General features: G+C 38.6%; 1 protein-coding gene across 1 annotated transcript in view; it reads left to right on the top strand.

The window, feature by feature from the left end:
* Positions 1 to 23,351, top strand: part of mgst1.1 (microsomal glutathione S-transferase 1.1) — a 229,974-nt gene that overhangs the window by 6,882 nt on the left and 199,741 nt on the right. The window lies entirely within an intron of this gene.

Raw genomic sequence — 23,351 nt, 5'->3', positions numbered from 1 at the left:
ATTTGTAATGTTTTGCATGTTTGTGTGCTGCTGTGCGTCCATGTGTATGTAACAAGCACAGTGTATGTGCGCACCCGCCTGTATAGGAGCATATTGGACTCTTGATGATGCGCCCCTTAAATAACAGTGAAATATGCACCGGTGACTTTAGACCTGTTTTTTTTGGTCAGTAGCGCAATCGCTTTCCTCTGCCTCAAAATAGCAACGCGCCACCAATGTGCCTGACCACACCTCATTTTGAGACCAACACGCCTATAGGCGCACAGACTGGTACAAGTGCATTTGCTTTTCAGACAACGTGGGCGCAGGAAGAGAAAATGACAACTGCCGCAAGATGGGGTCCTTACTGTTAATACAGTAATTGCGGCAGCACAATCAAATCTGAATGAGTAGTTCTGAACTGAGAATTCACAATGAACTGTTGACATTACTGCCAAAGTTGTAAATTGAAAAAGTTATTCAAGACCATTTAGGATAATGGTCTGTACTCTTCTTGGACAAATGCTCACAGTTTAAAAGGAAAATTCACTGTGACAAGATCAGCTTCATCAAGGAGAAGGGAATCTACTTTGGCTTTTTGCAGATAGGCCACATTAGCAGAGACTGTAGGAGTCGACTATGTGTGCAGCCAAAAGCATCCAGGAATTATCCAAATTGAACATCATGCAGTGACGTGTGGTGAGGTCATTGGCTGGGTAGGCAGTGGGCATTCAAAAATCTAAACCCCACCCTAATATACACATAAAATGTTGTACCCAGTGTCAGTAAGCTCAATCAGCTGCTTTAAATGTCTGAAATAAAGGGCCATGCTGGTGTAAATTACACATGTGAGAGTTTGTTTGTCAGGTTTAGCTATTATGAAAGCTTATACCATTGTGAAAGTCACAAAAGCTGAGAATACAATTATAATATAATAAAATCTTGATGTTATTACAAGGTAGAAATTAACAACACAGTGGCATTTGTTGAAATATGAGAAATTTAATTGAAATATATATCAAATAATTATTAATTTGCAAATAATGACTACAATAACAACATACCTACATAAATTGAGGGCCAACACCTGCACAATGCATAGATTTGTATGATGTGCATATGAACAATTAATACAAGTGCAAAACTGACAGAAATAAACAAAAACAGAAAGCCACAGACCTATTTCAGAAATGAAATAATATATGATACAGGCTTTGTATAGATTTGTAAAAAAATAAATAAATAAATAAAAAAAATAATATATGCTACAATATATGCTCCTGTTAAGATGAGAGACAGCAGTTTGGTTGCTTCTGGCACAGTCACCACCAAATCGTTTGTGTGCAAAAACTTGAGGAGTTGTGCGGGGGTTGTGCACTGCTCATGAATTAATTGTGAGCTGTACAGTCCAGTCAAGTATGCCTTTAGCCTGATAAAGTCGAAGTGCTTGGCGTATGCCTCTTCCAAGCTCTTCAGTGACCGGTCATCAAAGCTGCTGGACATCTTGTCAAATTTGCGGAGGTCAACCAAACTAAAGAAGGAGAGCTGGCCATAATGATCAAACCTGTTCTTCATTTGAGTGCTTACATCCTCATAGATGTTGTGGAACAACCCCCGCCTATGCTCTTTGATTGGCTGTACATTCCTTGTGGATGGATCTGTCAGGCCCAACAGTTGACACTTCTCCTCAAACTTGGCATAGAACGACTCAAAATCCCGTGTAGAACAGCCATTGTGTCATTGATCCTTTGACAGCAAAAAGCAATGTCCATGGACTTGTTTTGGAGAACAGAAAAAAGTCCATCAGTGAGGTTAAAAATGTCTCCATACACCATCAAGAGGAAACAGGTGGACGTTTTTGACAGCCAGGCATCATACCCCACAGACATCTTGTGTGTTTGATCATCCCAGGCAACAGGATTTTCCGTAATGAGATGGAACATGTGCTTAAGTTCGGCATAGTAAAGGTTTACAGCTTGGACCAACCTTGAATGCGAACTCCATCTCGTTGGAGCAGCCCGAGGTATCCGGTGTTTCACAACTGCATCCAAGAACTGCGTGCGCTTCACAGACTTGCTAAAGAAAGATGCCAAACCCTCGATGGTCTTGAAAAACACGTTGCAATCAGTGATAGACTTTGCTGAATGGGAGAGCACAAGATTCAATTTGTGAGCATAGTAGTGGATAAAAAAAGCTTCGGGAACAACTTCCTTTATCTTTCCTTGAACTCCGTTCAGCTGAGATGCCATCACAGAGGCCCCATACATTTGAGCAACAAGTTTAGTAGTGCAGTTGTAGGACTCCAAAATGGCCAAGATATGCTCAGTTATAGCGGCTGCTTTGCGGTCACTGCTAACGTCAGTAAAGCCCAAAAAAGCCTCTTTTACCTCATTTTGGTTGATTTACCTTAATATGAAGGAGAGTTGAGCTTTATTTGTGGCATCAGTTGTCTCATCCACTTGCACAGACACAAAAGGGGCTGCATTTACCTCCACTTGAATATCATGACGGAGAGTCTCACTCACTGCCTGAATAAGGTCGTTCTGGATCCGGTTAGATGTGCCAGTAAAAACCGTGGAAACTTGCAAATGAGTTTCCAATCATTCATCTTTCTCAGCAAGGACGTTCAACAGTTCCACACAGTTGCCTCGGTTACTGGAGCCCTCACTCTCATCATTCCCCCGAAATGCTAGCTCCTGCTTAGCCAAGAAATACGTAGCACGTATTAAGTACTTGAGGATCTCCCGGTTTTCCCACACCTTGGCTTTGTGCACGGAGACTTGCAGTCGATTAGCCTCATTTAAAGCAAGGCTGATTGGAGTGCGTTTTCCGAAGGTTTTGACCGCAATTTGGTGTTGAATATGGGCACTCGATCGCTCATGCTTAGTTATAGCTGTAGGCAAGTTGTTCAAATCACTGTAGCCGGGACCTACCCACACGTTATCCCTCTCTTTTGAGAAGAGAAGACAAGGAAAGCAGAAAAGTTTGCTGCTAGCTTCGCATCCACACAGCCACTCTTTGCGAGAGTACCACTCTGGTTGAAATGACCGGACGATTTTCGGTCCCTTGCGCTGGTGAAGGTCACGGAGAGGAGGTGTACACCTGCCTTGCTGGATGATAAGCATTTTTTGCTGGTAATCCAGCCTGCTGAAATGTTTTAAACGTTCAATGGTGGACATTATGTCGGACTCGGAAATGAGTGCAAATTTCTGACTGACATAAATATCTGACGTATCTGATTGTAACAATTTCGCATTTTCTCCGCCCTGATTGGCTCTCGCTCCCCCAATAAGCAGTGCTTTTCCCAGGCTATAGACGTTTGATTAAACCACCCAATACGCATGCGTAACCTCGAATATTCCCACCGTTGAAAGTAATGAAGACGAAAAGCAGAGCTTTCACCATTCATTTCGATACAGGCAAGCTGCGTGGCTGTTCCATCATAGATTCAATGACTGTTAAAAGTCCCAAACGAAATTTGGGGCAAAATTATCATGAAAGTATGCAAATAAATCACAAATTGTGACAAGATTGAGTCTGTAAACTATTTTAATTAAATGTCACTCTGTCTTGTATTTTTGGCCTTTGGCCAGGGTAGGCACTGCCTACCCTGCCTACCCTGACCGCACGTCATTGACATCATGATAAAGGAACATCCTCAGAACAATCAGAACAGCCAGGTAAATCAACAGTATGTACTGCAATGTCGCCATATTGGGGACCGTTATGAGGATGACTGCATCCTTCTGTTGCAGACAGTGTTGCCAACTCCTCAGTAAGGAAAGTAGCTATTGGCTGTCCTAAAAGTCGCTAGAAGTCGCTAAATGACGTCATAGTCTAATTTGCATAATTATCATGTGCATGTTATTGTAATGGACGATGTAGGAGAGAGGAATAACGTCTTGGGAGAGACAAAAAGTGAGTTAAAAAACCCTAAATATGTTAAATACTACGAATGAGCTTTCTTATGTTGATTCTTGGTTTGTTTGTTTTTTAAAATGTAAATACATTTTGATATTTATTGTTAAATGTTAGAATATCAAATTGAATCAAAAGACTGTTATGCAGGGTGGATGTGGAGTGGTGTGGGGTCTCCTCTCTGCTCTGACTGCAGCTGTGTGAGGCTACTGTGAACCTGACCGCCTGTGAGTGCTTTGGGATAGGGGAGGGGCTCACGGCAGCACCCGCTACTCGTTGAGGACAGTAACGATATATGCTTTCACTTCAAAGTCTCCAATAACACCAGAAAAAGTCGCTAGATTTGTCGCTAGTCGCTTTTGAGGAAAAAAGTCGCTATGAGGGTTTGGAAAGTCGCCAGATTTAGCGAGAAAGTCGCCAAGTTGGCAACACTGGTTGCAGATGGGAGTTTTGCTTACTGAAAGATGTTCTGAGGGCAGAAAGTACTGTGATTGGTTCATTCAGGCAACCCATCAAAACAGAATAGAGGCGGGGCTAACCAAAGAGAGGTGGGCTAATTTGAACTTCAAGAGTTGAATTTCTCTAAGGTAAGCTTTTCTCCCTGTGAAATATAAGCACTCAATTAATAAGAGAAGTGATAATAAGTTGTATCTGTGTGCATGCGTGGAAGGTTATTTCCCCTCACTCAAATGCTAATGCTACTGCTGAGATATCTTTCTGAAGCTAGCAAGCTAGTGCGGCATATGCTAGGACTAGCAAGTAGCCAGTTGAACCATAATCTCCTGCTCTCAGGAGGGTTACATCATAATTTGCTGAGGGCAGTTTAGTCTCTCCTGGTCCCAGGGCTGAAGTTGTCCTGCCCTCAGGGCAGACTGGCCTAAATCATTATTTGTCTGCAGTTTGGTCTCTATTTTGGTGACAACCCACTCACTGTGGATGAAAATGTTTCCCTGTTTTTATTTACCTAAAGATAAGTTTCTCAAACATATTTTATTTTTTTCACAATATACAAAATTATGACAGGATTGTAAGATGTACAGGTATATGGAACCTTATTTTAACCCTCCCCTTGCCCTCCCTAGCATCTTTAACAAGCCAAGTTGCATATGGAAAGGTAAACAAAATAATCAATCAATTATCCTATTTCATTCTTGGAGTGGTACAGATGTTAGCTGGAGGTCAGGTTCAAATGGAGTAGAGTAAACAAAGTGCAGGCTAGAGAACAAGCCTCTAGATGGTATAGAGATTATTGAGGTGTTTCAAAAAAGGACCCTCTGAAATTTTTCTTCGGAGTTATGGATTGAGTAGTGTATTTTTTCAAGATTTAGACAGGACATAATATCTCTCAGCTACTGAGTGTGGGTGGGCGGGGCAGCATCCTTCAACCTAAGCAATATTGCACATCTGTCAAGGAGAGAGGCGAAAGACAGACTTCGACGTCTGGCCGGGATCAGGCATGTATCGGCCTCGCCCATAGTGCCAAAAGAGAGCAACTAAAGGGTTGGGCTCTACATCCAAATTGACTACCTAAAGATATGTTGAACCCTTTTTTAACCCAACACCTGTTTGCATCCATATTGCATGCATGTGGCAGTAATTTTTCTGGTACATTTTTATGAAATCTTTTCAGAAGAAGCATTGTCTTTAGCCAGAAGTATGTATCATAAGTATCCATTGTACTACTGTAGGGCAAATGTTGTTTTTAATTTGTATATTTTCTTTTGCATCTTATAGGAGCCAGTGAGGTAAAATGAATGGTAAGTTATGCAATAGTATTTGCCCCCCAAACAATGTTCCTTAATGGGTCTACAAAATCAAGATGTGCAGAGTTTAAGAAGGGGGTGTGTTGAATGGAAAACCAGTCATGAATACAACAGAATGATATAATGGGTGAAGATATTTGAAAGCAGATTGGAGGCTGTTTTTAGGTCTGCATAGTCAAAGATGTGAGAATGGTTATTCTAAGTATCGGCTACGTTATATTGAATGGGTGAAGGAAACTGTCTTGATTTTCAATTTTGCACTATTCACCCATGCAGTGTTACAACATTACCAATCCAAGAAGCTTAGGCCGGACCAACAGATTGGCTATTCTGTCCCTTACGTGCGTGGCTTCACGGAGTGACAGATAGTTAAACACTTTGTTGCTGGAAAGGTGAAAGATGACTCAGACGTGTAGTAAATTCAAGTCTGTTTACTGAAGATCTTTGTTACCGTACTTGCAATGCCAGGAACAATCTTTCTTTCTTGTGAAACTAAAAATAGACACAAAAAAATGTCCATAAAAGAGTGTTATAAATGAGTGACTATGTTACATACAAGAAAAATATAAATTTTAGCATTCACTTATAAATCTTGAAAAATATGAAATAAACCATCACAATATTCGGAACTATGAATTATACAAATATAATAAATAATATAAACTTACAAACAAAGCTTGTCCAAGGCTCAACTGCGACAGATGTGATAGATTGCCAGGCGGAGGCACATTGCCACACAGAACAAAACAAGATGGCTGCTCTGATCCCTAACCACATGACAGCGATAACCAATAAAAAACTTTTCATAATAAATGAGCACCTTTTATAGTATTGATCTGTTCTGCTTCTGCATTTTGCATGCTCTCAATGTCAATCCCTCTCCTCTATGCCTCTGTCAAGTTACCCATTCTGAAACTGTTGCAGTCACATATAAATCTAACTAAATCCACTATGTAGCAGTTGGGACCAGATTCAGATTGCACAAAACATTTTCCATTTTCGTCAATGATAAAATTTGTGACTTGTAAAATAGGATTTGTGAACCTGTAATTAAGAATTTGTGAATGTGTAAGTGTTGTGTTGTATTTGTGGAGAGAAAAAAAATCTACAAGTACACAACTCATAGAGTATGTGACCTCAAATTTACTGACACACATACACAATCACTGTACACAACTACAAATTCCACTGTTACAGGTGCTCAAACCTTTTGCACCAATAATACCTTCATATTATAACACTCACACATGCAAAAAAGAAGAGAAAAATCCCCAAAAAACACAAAACCCAAATTAACCACAAACCTCACCACTCACTCCCACGCTCACTTCCCGAATTGGTCAATTTAAATGGACAAATGTGTCAAACCATGTAAAGTGTATAATGCACATAGTTAGCATCATTAAATCTTCCTGGTCTCTTGAAACATTCTGCCAGTGTGAGTGGTCAGCTGAAAGCAAATATCTAAGTAATGGAAGTTGTAGACATTTTTCAAAAATAGGAGAGGAGAGGCTGCCATGTAATATAAAACTTCTTGGTTGAACCTCTAAGAGAAAAATGTATCTTTTCCAGTTTAAGGAAAGACATCAGATCAATTTGCCAAGTGTGTTCTGGTGGGGGCTTGGACGACTTCCAGTTTAAGAGTATACATCTATGGGCAATCAAAGAGGCAAAAGATGAACTCTAGATAGTTCAAGGGAACTCTATAAATGGCAATAAATGAGCATTCTTGTTTGATCCTGGAAAGTGATAAAGAGTCAGATTGGAGAATTTGTGTGTATAGCTTAGATGTCACCCCTTTCATTTTTGCTGGTTTATCTAGAATATTTGGTGAGTCCTCATTGTGCAGATGTGGGAATGTTGTGCAATGGTCCTTAACAAAACTGTGAACCTGAAGATATGCAAAAATTGTCATATTTGTGGGACAGACTTTCAAAGTCCAAAAATGTGCCATTATAAATAGATCTCTGAATAATGTGATGCCTTTGTCATTCCAAAGTGTAAATGCAGAGTGAAGCTTGCAAGGCAAAAATTTGTGGTTATTGCATAATGGACCAAAGAGAGTAAGATTGTATAATTTGAAGTGTTTGCGAAACTGTTTATTTTCAAAGTTGACAAAACCGCTGGGTTTGAAGTGTGATTTACTGCTGAGATTCGTATAGAGGAACACATCAAAGCTATGAGTGAGGATATGCAGTCTAACTCCTTCTCCTATCGCCAGCTGAGTATTTTTTGTATATTTGCCGCCCTGTTGTAGAACATTAAGTTAGGTAGGCCCAGTCCGCCTTTCCGCCTGCAGAGCACATTTCTTTATTCTTGCCACTTTTTATACCCACAAAAATGGAAGGATAATTTTATGAAGTTGTTAAAAAAACATTTTTGACTGAAAAAGAGGGGGGCACTGAAAAAGAAACAAAAATCTCTGCAAGACATTAATTTGTATGTTTTGCACAGCCAATGACAGTGGTAATTTGGACCATTTCTGTAGGTCAGCTTTCGCCTTAATAGCTTATCAAAATTGCTTTTATATAGCCCTTGAAATGATGGTGTAATGTTAATCCCTAGATAATGAAAGCTCAGAGAGAGAGATATGGAAGGATATCTGTCGCTGTGTAAGCTGTTTGGATAAAGGGTTTATTGGGAAGCACACCGATTTCTAGAAGTTCATTTTGTAGACTGAAAAAGCACAGAAGTCTTCTAGTACCTGAGTTATTCTACTGGCACAAGTAACAGGGTCTGTTATATAGTGTAAAAGATCATCTGCATACAGGGAGACACAATGCTCCTAAATTCCTTGCCTTATACTCTGCAGATGTGTTGATGTTCTCAGCTTTATGGCTAGGGGTTCCATGACTAGCGCGAACAACAGTGGTGACAACGGACAGCCTTGACGAGTCTACAGGACAGTGGAAAATATGTTGAGTACTGACTATTTGTTTGGACACTAGCTTGAGTTGATGTATAAAGCAGGCGCACCCAGGAGATAAATTCTTCACCAAACCCAAATGTTTTCATCAATTTAAACAAGTACCTCCATTCCAGCCTGTCAAAGGCTTTTTCCGCATCTAGAGAGAGCATGACTTCAGGCTTTGTTGCTTTAGATGGAGCAGGAATTATATTTAACAGACAGCGTATATCAGAAATTAGTGAGGGGAGGCTACATTCTCACCAGGATTTTTGCTAGTATTTTTACATCAACATTTAGGAGAGAAATAGGTCTATAGGAGCTGCATTCTGAAGGATTAAAAAAAAAAATTAAGAATAACTGAAATAGAGGCTTTTGGCAGACTTCCTGTCAGGCCTGGACTGGGACAAAACTTCAGCCCTGGACTTTTTGGTCCAGACCGGCCCACTACAATCCGTGCACAGATACTGTGCCAACTCGCATTGATGTACATTTAAACACACAAGCCCTTAATGACAGTAGTATACTGAACAATATCCCTTATATTCTGGAGACTTGAATAGGCTTGAATTAGTTTTAACTGTATAATGTGAACCTGTTGAACAAGCAATAAACCATAAACACTGACTGAAAAAAATATGTAAAGCATCATAGGCTACATATGTGTTATCTTGTTAGATCAATGTCCTTCATGAACAAATTGGACTGTGAGCACGAAGAAAGGTGAATGTTGTTATTTAAAACACTTAAACTCTGGTGACCTGATTTGGGGGAAGTCATTATAGGTAGAAATGATCAAAAATTGTGAAAATAGCAGATATATATGCTCAAACCACATCACATTGCAACATGTGAGTTGTAAACTTGCAGATTTGCAATTATGTGGCATCCTTTGATGAAAATGGTGGTTAAGTGGTTAATAAAAGCAACTAATCAATTCATCAGGATAGTATATGAATATGGTTATTGTTTTCCAATACTTTAGATAACTAGATTTAGGCCTACTTGTAACACACCACACTATGCAGAGTTTGGGGGGGGGGGGGGGGTGTCAAACCTAAAGTCAAGCAGTAGAGGGGAATGGTCTGATATGATTATGGCTGCATATTCAGAAGAGTGTACAGATGGCAATAAAGCCCTTTCAATAACAAAATAATCTATCCTTGAATAGGAGTGGTGTTCATGTGAAAAGAATGAGTAGGTCTTGGTGTCTTGATGTAAAAATCTCCAGGGATCACAACTTCCATAGTCCTCCATAAATTATTTCAGTATCGTGGCCATTTTTGAGAGAGTGGTTACCCTCGAGTTGGAGCGATCCAGCGGGGTACACATAACACAATTCAGGTCTCCTCCAAAAATTAAATAATGTGTATCCATATGTGGGATTGAGGATAAAAGTGTGGTCATGAATTTGGCATCGTCAAAGTTGGGAGCATACACACAGACTAGTGTAAATGGTATATGAAAGAGTCTGCCTGAGACAATGATGAATGATGAAGCGTCAGTCAGTCAGCGAAGTGACTGACTGACTGACTGACTGACTCATTTATATAACTTGGTTACCAAACCATTAAAGTTGTGGCCTGATGCATTTCATGGGCTATAACTCTTCAATGCTTAGTTGGATTGCAACCAAATTTCGGAATGTTTTTTATATAGGCAACTTGCACACATGTAAAATGTGATACAGTTTTATCAACAGGGGCACAACTGTAATTTTATAACATGATTTTCCACAATTCTGTTGTCTTTAATTACATCAAACTTGGTACACAAGTTTGCATATACACACTGACATATTACACACAAATAGTTGAACCTTGTGTCTGTTACTGAAGCACTATTATTTTATATATCACTGTTAACTGTTATATATCTTGAATGTAGTGTTCCATGGTAACCCAAATCAACAAGGTTTTACAGATGGAATATTGAACAGGTCTGTACCATTTGATACAATTTCACCATTAGGTGGCACTACAAGACAGTAATTATAATACATTTAAAAAAAGCTTGCAGTGGCTGCAGTGCTAACAGCAACAGCTAACAGCTTGCAGCTCTGACATTTAATTTTTGCAGAAATTGCAGATTTTTTTAGTTATTGTTATTGCTGCTGTTGTTGTTTTATTTGTGGTCTTCAAAAAGAAAATGATTATTATGATAATTAATATTACATATATTTTACATATTTTTTTGAAACAGATTTTTTACAGCCATTTAGTTTTAAATCTTTCAACAATGTAAACTCTTTACATCATATTCTCACATTTAGCGGCCATGTAACATGTATAGAGAAATCCAACAATAACAGAAGACAAGGACTGTTTGGATTTGTTTACATTTGCATGATATTTTAAGATTACCTGTACATACATTCATGGTATGGAGAAACTTTGAAATGCTTTGGAAGTCTTTAAACCAGCAGATGGAGCCCTCCCTCTGCCAGCAGCAACACAGCAGGGCCCTACAGAGTGTCTGAGGAGCTGGGGTATAACTTTAAAAAGAATAAGGGAATACTAAGGACAAGTTCCGCTCAACATGTATTTGAGAAGTTATGTTTATAACTTTTCGTAAAATGCGAGGTTATTTAATGTCTGTACATCCCATCAACAATTGTATATCACAGCAATATTGTTAGTAAATTAATATCACAACAAAAATGTTACACAGTTACAAAATGTCTAGTTATAATCTAAACCATTTCAGAAGTCATTGTTAAATCTTGTGAGATCCCTGCAGAATGTACCTTTTAGCAGTAATCTCTTCAGTGTGCTGACAAAAAGCCTTTGGGAGACACTTCTGTGTTGAAATGTGACCTCTAACCTTGATGGGTGTGGTGGCTGGATTCCACTGCAAATCAGCTGCACTGCTTCAGAGGTCACTTAGTTTCCTCTGTACCTCAGGAAGTGAACACACCACTTTGTGACAGAAAACACACTTTGTGCCTGTGCTGTTGAGTGGAGGAGAATCACTACTGTAAAGTTTTAAACATAATCATATTGCAATTGTTGTACAGTTGGTGTGCAGAAGTTTTTCTGCATGAGTTCTTGTCATCTTCACCTGAATTTGATGCTTCAGTGGAGAGAAATTATACTGCATATAGCTTCACAACCTGCAATGACTGCACCACCCATCATGGGTCACAATGTGAATTGTCTTCCTCAGTCTCCCTCTTTGATACAATTTGTTTAATTAATAATTATCTTTAATATTCTAATAATATTTAAGTTTTTAATGCTCAAATATAGCCTATTATTAATATGTACCTATACACTGTATACACAGATATATGCATTGCCAATGCACTATCAACATGTGGTTGTTATACATTCTGTCCACTAGAGGGCCTTCCAACATTATCAGTAAACGTGCAACCTTTCTTGCTAAGAAATAATCAAGCTTAGGCACAAAAAGAATAATGTTGGCTAAAACATAAATGTTAAATAAGGTCTCATCATATTGGGCCATAGTTATCAAAGTATGCACTTAACTGAAATATAAGTAAATCCATGTCAGCATGTGCTTGTTTACATCAATATGTGACGTGTTATTTGGTTGGGATGCACTACAAGTTTAAATGATAGCGTGAGTAGCAGCTCTGTATCAAAACCCCATACTGTGGGCTGCAGTATCAATCACTCAGGCTCAAGTTTTTTAGTTTAATTTTTCCATTTATGCACAGAAATTTAAAAACTTTTCACACATCACTTTTCAAATGCTCAGGAGTGGTGATTTCCATGGGTGCATTACTTTCTGCTATTTGCTATTTCTGATAATTGTGACATTACGTTTTGCACATTGAACATGAGGTTGTGATTCAGATGGACTCGGACTCATCATTGTTCATCAGACACAGCGTTTCCACCGTGTATTGCCTGGTGGCCTGCTGGGCCTGAATGAAATGCTCCTGGAGCCTAAGCATTGGAGTATTTTAAAGAAATGTATTTTAACAAATGTTTGCAAACTAAAATGTAGTAGTGTAGCTTCATTAAGCAATAGCTCAGTGTGTTCTATAGAGTGAGAGAGAGCATGTGTGTACTTGAACAACCTGCCTACCATCGGAGAGCCGGCTGAACAGGCAAAGAGCAGGAGAGATTGTGCTGAAAACAAACACCAAGACCCAAGGAGAGATATGACAGCAGCTGCTCACTAATGGCTACATGTGTTTACAGCAGAGAGCAGGAGGCAGGACAGATGTCGCTCTCCATTAACATTCGCCAACACATTTATAAAAAATAAAAACAAAAAAACTTTAGAATAGTAATTTCAACATTTGATTAGTATCTTCTTGTTTTTTACTGTTTAAATGACGTCCGACTTCTGAAATTAATTCTAACAGTCATAATGTGAACTGCCCTGGTCAAAGGTCACATTAAGTGGGGTCAGCGCTGTGCCTCCAAATTATTAGAATAACACAGAAGCAATGCAGAGACTGGAGTACAATGCAGGCCAAGTAATGAATTGTTGGAGATGACAAACAAAAATCCATGTTCAGTTTGAAGAAGGATCAGTGGATCCATGATTCACTGCTCCTGTCACCCTAGACCAACAACAGCACCCCAAGAGACCCATCTGTTCAGCTCCTGAAATTTGCAGACAACACAACAATCATCTGTCTCACCAGAGGTTGAACAGCTGGTCCTGTGGTGTGGCCAAAAAATCCTGGAGCAGAACACACTCAAAACGGTGGAGAAGATAGTGGACTTCAGGTGAATACCATATCACACTATACACAGCAACGTCTCAGCTGTGGACACAACTTGTTTTCATTCCCAGGTTGTCAAATACTGTCGCTTTGTCAGGCCCCTTGGCATCTGATACCTATGTACAGGGTGCCCTTTAGTGCCTGCTTTCAACTAACTCTAAAGTTAACCCATCCACAACAATATTACATGACCAGCAACTGCTCCAGCCATCCATTTGCTCCAATATTAATCCACCTGCAGCACTATACAACACTTTTAGCATCAGTCCAGTGGGTGGACTGAATTACTCACCAACTCATTTTTCTCATTGTCCACTGTAAATCCCCATGTTCAGATTTTCTTTTAATGACATCTTTAACATTTCTCAATACAACAACTTGATAACTCAACAATACAGTAGGTGAATGTTAAGGCCATTAGTTTTCATGATTTCATGAATTTGACAGTTTTGGATAGTGGAAGGTTACATTATCCACAATCCTTAGTCAGCATTACTATGAAGACAAAGACAGTCTGCTTTGTGTTATGTTACAAAACTTAAATTTACTATTTTATCAGTTTTCACTTTGCATTACTGAATTTATTCCAAACTGATTTAGATTTTTTTTTAAAGATTTTTTCAGCATAGGCACCTTTATTTAACAGTAGACAGACAGGAAACATGGGAGAGAGAGGGGTGTGACATGCAGCAAAGGACCTCCAGCCAGGATTCAAACCAGGGTTGGCTGTGTATGTGACATGCACTCTAACCACTCAACCACCTGCACACCACCAAACTGATTCAGATTTTTATGTGCAGCTGGTTTATGAAGGCAACAAGAAGGTTCTGGGTTCAAACCCACTGACTTAAGTGGTGAGTCTGAATTGCCTGTAGGTATGAATGTGAGTGTGAATGGTTGTTTGCCCTGATGGACTAACCAGGGTGTGCCCAACCTAACCCAAACACAATGCCCCTCCTTTACCCGACCCATAGACTTAACACACTTCACTAAATTACATCAAATCTTGTACCACGGCCATGTTGGACCATATTGAGCTTGGTATTTGTGCTGGTTCGACATTTTTGACAATAACATGGGTAATTTATTTTATTTACATCTTAAATATTCAGAATTTTGTATGCATTTAACCTATATGTGTGAATTGACTGGAAATTGTACCATTGAAATTGGTCCTGCAGGCGGCAACGCCAGTTTTTGCTTGGCCTTCATGGCAGCCAGTGGTGAATTAATACTCCGCTCGGGCCTGTTGCATTATTATTGGCACTTTATGCTTAATTTGCACAATCTGGAGCTTGTCTTGGTCAGTTCACACATTTTATGATTAATAAAGGGATGATCGCATTTGCCCTGGCAACTTTTCGTCAGTAATCGAATTATTAGGTCGCTACAACCTGTTTTGAAAGAGCTAATCAATCAACCAGAAGGGTCAGTGAAATACATAAGTCACCTGATTCAAGAAACAGTTGTGTATGATTTTTAGCATTGTGTAATTTAATTAAGATCTTCATTCATGTAATATTGATGTTCACTGTGGAAACATATTTGTGAAATGCTTGTTGTTGTATGTTTTCAATACAATTTTCACGGTGCTGTAAGGATTTAATGAATTAAAGTTGCTGCTTGACGTCAACTTGCTATTTGGTGGATTTAATAAAAGAAAACTGTACACATCAGTTGAGACTCTCTATTGTTTTCAATCCAAGGACTGCTAAAAACGGAATGAAGATAGAGTTATCAAGCTGGACTTTACATTTCATGACTCATTGCACTTGTGACTTTAATATATTTCATCAAACTGGACTTTACTTGTTGATTGTATTCGCCTTAATATATTTTATACTTAATTTCTTTGTCTATAGCACGTTCCATATTTCCTTTGATGTAAATATTTTTGGTTTTATATCCCATTTCAAAACTATTACTATTACATTCTATAAATAGATTTTAAAATATCTAATTACTTTGTTTAATTCATTAATATTATTATCTTACTTTTATCTTCTGTGTTGTGTTTTGTTTAATGATATTAAAGATATAATTTGAAAAAATCTTCACATAGAAACTGTTTATGAGAAAAATACTACTGGGCAGCAGATCCTCTGGTCGGTGTCCATGGTTTTTCACGTCCTACTGTTTTATTAAAATTATTATCTTATCTTAACTGTGATCTTTCACATGCATCCATAGTTCCAACATCCAATCCAAGCATGGGTCACTAGTCACCCCAATTCTTATCACGATCTGCCTTAAAACCAATTAGATATAAGATGTTTGTGTAATATATTTCTTTTGAATCAGTGTTCTGCAGCTGCAAATGAGCAGGTCATGCATGCTTGCATGAATTCAAGGGAAATGTATGATGCTTGACAGCTGGTCAGGGCATTCTTGGTGGTATGAGAGGGAGCAGAGGATGGAGATGGGATGCTTGAGTTTGAGTTATCCTGCAGCTTATCTTTTCCTATGACCAACTGTCTATCAAATGCACCTGGGCCATGGGAAGGATCTCAACATGGTGGGGCCTCTGTAAGACCCTTTTAGTAATGGATCTAAGGCGAAGGAAAGTTCCTTTGAGGAAGTGAAAAATATAATCTCAACTAGACCATACACAGCTCAACAGTTCTGTTCATGGCAAGAGTCACTGCAATATAAAACCTTAAAGACTAATACCCCAGAGTACGACTGAGTATTAGGGCCACATTGAGGGGAAAAAATCAAAAACTTTGAGAATAAAGTCATAATTTAAGAGAATAAAGCCATAATATGATAATATATGTGCCATAAGGCATTGGGGCCTCTGCCGGTGTATTACCGGCGTCGGAGATGCCGTGCTCGCCGGAACTCGACTCCCTCTGGATCCAGAATCTTAATTATCAGTCGGATTGTTTCTTGAGACACCACGAAACCCCTCTGAATGGCCCGCTGATGCATCCACCGATAACCCTGCAGTCGACCAGTTCCAGCCATTTCCCCCTCCACAACAGCAGCGATTTCCTCCAAGTCCGTCTGGTTCTTTCTCCGGAAAAGATGCATTTTCTTGCATATTCTTTTTAAGGTCCTATACTTATGATGATATGATGCTGATGTGCCAAAAGATTAAGTATCTCCTTGTTTGTGAAACCTATCCTAAAGTACAACTCCACAATATCCTCCACAACCCTCATTTTTAAAACAACAGGTGAGAATATTATGACTTTTTTTCTCATAAAATGATGACTTTATTCTCATAAATCTACGACTTTATTCTCGTAATATTACGACTTTATTCTTGTAATATTATGACTTTATTCTCGTAAATTTACGACTTTATTCTCGTAATATTATGACTTTATTCTCGTAAATTTACGATATTTTTTTTTCTCAATGTGGCCCTAATACTCCGTCATACCAGAGCACCCTACACTCACTCTATGTTTTTTAGTTCTAACTCTCTACTAGAGAGAAAGACACAAACACGCATGCAAGCACGTTTCAGAGGATATTATGCTAACCGGCAACGTATCCTAACCTTAACCATAAACCTACTATCTGGAAAGATGCTGTAGTTGTCCAGGTAAACAGTATCCTCTCAGACCCTAAGTGCACATCCACTGGTTCACCTCAAGGCTGTGTGCTGTCATCATTATTATACATTCTTTATATAAATATTGTATGTGCCAAAGCAGGCATGCAAACAGAATCATCATCATGTACGCAGATGACTCAGTTATTGTCAGCCTGCTTCAAGAGAATGAGAGCAGCCACAACCCGGTTATTGATGACTTTGTACAATGGTGTTAGGAGTCTCACCCCCAATTGAATATTCTATGAACCAAAGATATGGTCATTGATTGACTGAAAGAATGCCCTTAACCTGATAGTTTGTGGTCTTCTTTACGGATTGTCAAGTCACAGCTTTCTTTGGCCTCCCTGTATACCAGACAGTTGCAGCGGATTGCTTCTTCTATTTTAAATTATTCCCTCTTACACAGTGAGTTCCAGCTTCTTCCCTCCGGGCGGAGGTTTTTAGTCCCTAAAGGAAAAACCAGACGCTATAGAAACAGCTTTGTTCCTGCTGTTATTATTGAACTGAACAAGCTGTAGCAACACGTTGCACATAACAAGACACATATTGCACAGCAACTTTATATATGTATTGATCTATTTATTTAGTTTTAAACTTGCTTTACCTCAGTTTGTTGTTGTTGTTTTTTATTTATTTTATTGAGACAGTTTCCCGGCATTGATGCTTTTTCTCTTTTCTGTGTCCTGATTGGTGGAGCCCTGGGTACATATTTATGTCTCATAGGTTGAATTTGTTGTCACTACTGTATACTTGTTTTGTTTATTGTATACATGGAGGACATCATCTCACTGCAAAACAAATTTACCTACAGGTATCAATAAAGTAACCTGAACCTGAACCTGAAATCACCACATACCTAACCCTAACCTTAACATAAACCTAAACTTACCTTAACTTTAAACTATGGGCCCTTTACACTAAAATCAATGATTAATGTCAAGGAGCCTTTCTTTCTGTTCCCATATGGAAGGTGATTCTCCACATGACTGTGTGAACAGATTTACATCCCTACAGCATTAGGAATACCTAGACCACACGCACACACACACACACACGCACACACACACACACGCGCACGCTCAAAATAAACACAACTTATTTTTTATCTCTATATTTGATTTGTTTCTATTGTTGATTTGATTTCTTTTGTGAGGGTGGGGGAAGCACAGCTCTGCTCACTACATTTATCTCAGACAGGAACTGAGTTGAGAGTCGGCAGCAGGATCTAAATGTCCTGGAAAGAGCTAGCATGAGAAGAAAGAAACTGTGTCTGCTCTATTTACGTAATTGGCTTAAGGACACCAATGGCCTGAAAATCTGTCGGAAAATAATGTAATCTGAGCGTAGATAGAAATAGAAATACTTAAACAGTCTGAAGTGTTTGGCAGATGGCCTCTCAGTGCTGTGCACCATAAATGCATCACATATGTGCTGCTGCAGAGCCTGACAGAGCCTGGGAGGAACATGTCTGGTTGGGAAATAGTTAAAACTATTCATTTTAGCAAAGCTGCATTGGAACATGTTATTCTCAAATTAAAGGATAAGTCTGACATTATTTTCTTATGGGCAACAAATCCAATTAAAAACACAGAAACTAACAATGTGCTAGTCCTTCTCTCAATACCCTGTCAGTGGCCAGTGTTTCTGGTTGTTTTTACATACTTTTCAATCAAAACTCGACAAATACACAAATAAGGTGAATAGGCACTTTCACATCCATCTACACTCCTTTGTGACAGAGATAGATAAAATAGAAGGAAAGTGATATGAGCAAGACAGTGAAAAAGACCATCAAGGCGGAGTTGTAGGCCTGTGTTTTTTTGTAGTTTCTTAGCAAACATTACTCAGACAGAAGAATATAGTGCATTTCGGGGACTATTTTTAACGATCGATTAAATCCACGTTTGGTGCTCTAGTGAATATTTCTGGCAGCAGGACAGTATTTGTGGGATTAAGTCATGATGAACTGCACTATTAAGAGAGGAGAAGTCACTAGATTCTACTGCCACCACACATTACCACACATTGAGCTATAACCTCCCAAGCTCAAACAAAAAAAAAAATCTTTCATTTTCATCTTCATTTTCTCTTACATCAGATACTGCCTCAAAATGTCCCATTTTAAGTTCCATAAGTTCATAAAAACTCACACCTTCTACAAAAACAACAACACTATCAGAAATTCTCCATTACAGTCTATCACCATCTATCCATACTCCATTATAGCATAACCCCATGTTTCTGGTCTGAACAAATTCTTTATTTTCTCAACCTGGATTGAGGGAGGAGTAACAATCCGGGGATAGCTGCTCATTGGTGGCTTATCCATGGCCTTTGCCTATACAAAACAATAACAACAACAAAATAAATTAAAAAAAACCCAAAAATCCCCAAAACCAGTATATCCAGATAAAAGAAGTCATAAAGCACATTGACATTAGAAACTGGAGGATATAAATTGGTAGGTTATTTATGTCTGCAGTCCAAATGAACAGATACCAACAGATATTCATTGGCAAAGCATAAGCAATAATACATTTAATATGACATACAATTCCAAAATCAGAGGCCTGAGCAGGCTATCTGACAGACCAGTTCAGTTTGGGGGTGGGGGGGGCTTTGGTGGACGAAGCTGTCCTTCAGTCTTGAGGTGCGGGCCTGAAGGGTGTGGAATCTCCTCCCAGATGACAAGAGACTGAAGAAGCTGTGTGAGGGGTGGGTTGGGTCACGTGCAATGCTAAGTGCTGTCCTGGCCAGGCCCATGTTGTAGATATCCAGAAGGGAGGGGAGTGAGGCACCAATGATCTTCAGTGATGCAGCTGGTCAGGATGATTTCATTGGTGCCATGGTAGAAGGAGCACATGATGGGTGCTGGGGCTCTAGCTCTCCTCGGTATGTGGAGGAAATAGAGGCACTGCTGAGCTTTCTTGGCCAGTGATGTGGTGTTATTGGTCCAGGAGCGATGATATTTTTGATTGATTGTTTGTTTTGTTTTGCTGTTGTGTTGCTTTGTTGTACTGTACTTTATACTGTATGACTCTATATTCAAAAATAAACTAAAATATAAATAAAAAGAGTCCAAATAAACTGCAGTGTGTGTGTTCATGGTAATGATGAAACATGTCACCCAGTACAACAGTGAGTCTCATTGATGTGTTTATAATAGTTTTTTAACAGCACCGGAGCTCTATGGCATAGAGAAATAAGATATACTGTATCAGGCTTTGGATATTCAGAAAATGCTTTTCAGCACATCAGTCATCAATTGAATTGTTGGTTTGCATCTGAAGGTGCATATGAGATTTGTTGACAATAAGAAAAATACAGCATATAATCAGACTCGTCAGTATTCAGTCTGTCCATTTAAAAAAAATACAGCATAACCATTAACATATACGATATGTCTAAAATTATGTTGTAGCACGGATGCTTTTGCTTTTGTTATGAACCTGAAAATATTTAGCGGAAGATGGGAGTAACAGCTGGGATAACTGGGGAAAAACAGGAGGACAAATAAAGTAAAAGTATAAAACCAAACTACTACTATCAAACCAGACACAACAACAGCCATAATGCAGCCGGATAGGTTTAGCTTTTCATGAAGGTTATATGCTGAGATGGATGGCAAGGCTGAGGGCACGATCAGCGGGGAATTGGGAGGACAGTATTAGTGTCCATTAAGTAATGTGTGTCAGTATTTTAATCAGGTTGGTTATGTATCTCTTAAACTCATGCTGACAAGCACGGGTCAAACACACACAAAAGTATTTTGATTGGATATGAAAGTCTAAAATTTGTAATGCTACAAAACATATCAGTCTGAGTTTGGAGAAATGTGTATAAAGTAAAGCTCAACACATCTATCATGGAAATGGTGGTGGTGTGTGGAGCGGGGCACACAACATTCCCCCCATCTGATGTGAATATTTTCTTTCAGCTGCTAGTAGATAGAAGTGAGGTTTTATCTATGGTTAAAACATGCTGCATCCTGGTGGTCAAGTGCTCAGAGCACGTGCCACGTAATTGCAGAATCCCTGGTTCGCATCCTGCCAGGGACCTATGCTGCAGGACCCCCCCTCCCCCCCAATATCAGATCAATGAATGATGGTACCTCCAGGGGGTCAGACTGTTCTGTATACAGCAGGATGAATGAGTCTGACCCTCTGTAATACAGCCACATGAATTTTAAAATCCTTCTCAGTGTAAACATACTTATCACAATATCATCCACTGTGCTTAATAATAGCAAACTCAACCCAAGCATGAAGTACAACTTAATCAAATCATGTAAATAATCCATAAATCCTATCTGTTCTTTGCATACCGTTTACTCATTTAAATTTCAAGTTATAATAGTTTCACTTTATAACATGATAAGTATCATGTTCTAATGTGATACTGAAACTTAAGTTTCATGTTATGCTTTTTTGATGATCTGATGCCTTTTTATTTTGAGTGGCAGAAATACACTTCCATATACACTTGACAAAAATGTGAACTGAAATGTGTAATATGATTAGTATTTCAATATTTTGCATAAACAAAATCAAGAAAAAAAAATCTAAATCAATCTTTACTTATACAGCACCAAATCACAACAAAAGTCATCTCAAGGCACTTTTCACAGAGAGCAGGTCTAGACCGGAGCTACTCTAATACCACTGGTACTAATTTAATATGACTACTATTACAGACAAATATGCAAACCATTTATAATACAGAATTTTAAATATATATATGATATATGCCTGGAATAGTTTTAGAGCATTTTTATGATAATATTGTGGTACAAATTTGTATGAGCTATATTTAGTCATACTATTTTTGCACACTTGAATTATGGTACAGATTTGCAGATGTTGCCTACATTGTCAGTTTTGATGTTTTTAATCAATAGTTCAGATAGTGGAATAAGAGGACTTTCTGTTAATACATGTATTTTAAAAAAAATATGTATACTTCAGAATTTAATGTTATGTTATTATTAATTATGTATATAAACTGAGCCAACACCACCCACTGATGAAGACCATGAAATGTAGATGAAATTCAGGGAGAAGTCTAGAAAATAAATGTTGATTTTGTTGTTTGTTGTTGTTGTTGTTTTGTCAAGCTAAGGTCAAACGTGAGTCTTGGGCACATTTATAAAAACACATTTCACAACATTATACTGTGTTATTAATCATTTTCTGTTTAAACACCAACTGGTTTTAGAGAGGTTAATACATTGTTGACAAATACATTACCACACACTTTAAAATGTCTGTTAACAACATTCTAAGAGCATATTACAGTAAATACTGCATACAGTATATTGCTAGAAAATACTAATATGGGATACTTGATATATTGTATATTGTACATATAATAACAATATTATCAATGACAGAAGGAGCAACCGCGATAAAAGTGTTAATTGTAATACTAATTCTGATATATGTACTTGTCCCAGGACACGTCAGCTTAAGCAGTATAACCACCGCCCTGTGTGTCCATGCTGACAATAATATTCACTCTGTCAGACACACACACACACACACACACACAAAGCTTTCCATTTCAGTGGAATAACACATGTATTTCCTCTTTTAATTATGCTTCAGTTGGCTTAAACAGAGCTGCGTGCCCAGCAGATGCATATACATGAAACTACCCTGTAGGTAATGGATCTGTGCAGCCATTGATTGTATAGGTTTGATGCTGACGCCACTCTGTCTGTAGGGGAGGGATTTGCACAGACACCCCTTCTTTGGGGGTCTGAGGGCTTTTTTTTAATGAATGAAGTGAATACCAGCTCTGAATTACACACACACACTCTCTCAGTAAATGGACTGTCTCTGTAAGGAAGTTTTGCAGTTTTGAAAAAAAATGTTTTGTATAACAAATTGCATTTTGATGATATTTCTGTTAAATTATATAAAGATCAGAATGTGGCTGAAATGCACTTGGTATTTCGCTACTTTTGTTTGCAGCAGCTAGTGTTAGGCAGTGAAAGCATGGAGAGTAGGCTGCAGGATCGTGGGAAAGGTCCTCCACGTAGGGCACTTTATTCTTTGTGTCTGTTGTTCTTGTGTAATTGATCTCACTCCACGTCCACAGCAGAGTGCTTCAAAGCCCCACGTTTTTTATGGCTGCACCATTTCATCAAGCAGAAATATTCTACATGTACTGTGCATAGTTTTACACAGATTTTTCAAAATCCTGGCATATTTTGTATCTTTCAAAACTTTAGAATCTCCACTAGACTTAGTGGATTTCAAAAATGCAAGAAGAAGGCTTCCGTATGGAGAATAACTCTCCTCATAGCCTAGTGTATGCACAGTATGATGAGGAAAGAGGAGAATGCATGCAAACCCAGCAAACTATTTTGTGAGGGTTACAGAAATATTAACAGACAGGAACCTGAGGGGAATATTACAGGAATGTTACATGTTTGCTGAGTAGCCACAGTCTGGAGTCATCCTTCATGGACATGTTTGAAACTATTCTGAATGATTGATTGCACGGTTTGTGGAT

Source organism: Scomber japonicus, chromosome 23 (assembly GCF_027409825.1).
Source record: "Scomber japonicus isolate fScoJap1 chromosome 23, fScoJap1.pri, whole genome shotgun sequence".
In the NCBI taxonomy this organism is placed as follows: domain Eukaryota; kingdom Metazoa; phylum Chordata; class Actinopteri; order Scombriformes; family Scombridae; genus Scomber; species Scomber japonicus.
Note: the sequence above shows the minus strand (reverse complement) of the source record. Positions and strands in the feature narration are given on the sequence as shown.